The following is a 519-nucleotide window of genomic DNA, read 5'->3' as shown; positions in this document are numbered from 1 at the left end:
ATCATCATTTTTTGGTTTTTGTGTTCTGTTAAATACCCACTGAGCAATTTTTATTTATATATTTTTTTAATATCTATAATGTATTTAAGTGCATTGAAAAAAAAAGAAGTAGATGAGCAATAAACACACTGCCGACTTTTTTTTTTATCTTAATAGAAATGTATTTTTCAGCATTAAAAATATTTATGTTATCTAATGACATTCTCCAATTATATATTCGTGCAAAAGCCAATAAATACAAAAAAAAAAAAGAAACATCCCAATTAATTATTATTTCACGTGGAATCTCAGTTTTTTTTTTCAAAAGATTTCCATTTTATCAAACAAAAGTAAATTATGTATTAGTACCAGCTATAATTCTAACCACAACATATAATATTGTATAACATTAGCATATGATAAAATGTAATAATGGTCAATCCAAGAGGTCCCAGACCGTTGCCTTATATAAACAAGGGATTAATTACCAGTCCCCATCACTCATTATTGCCTGAAATTTCAAAAAGCATTTAATTAAAA

The sequence above is a fragment of the Urtica dioica genome, chromosome 7 (assembly GCF_054948205.1).
Source record: "Urtica dioica subsp. dioica isolate 48M chromosome 7, U.dioica_male_clone48M_v1_H2, whole genome shotgun sequence".
Classification (NCBI taxonomy): domain Eukaryota; kingdom Viridiplantae; phylum Streptophyta; class Magnoliopsida; order Rosales; family Urticaceae; genus Urtica; species Urtica dioica.
Note: the sequence above shows the minus strand (reverse complement) of the source record.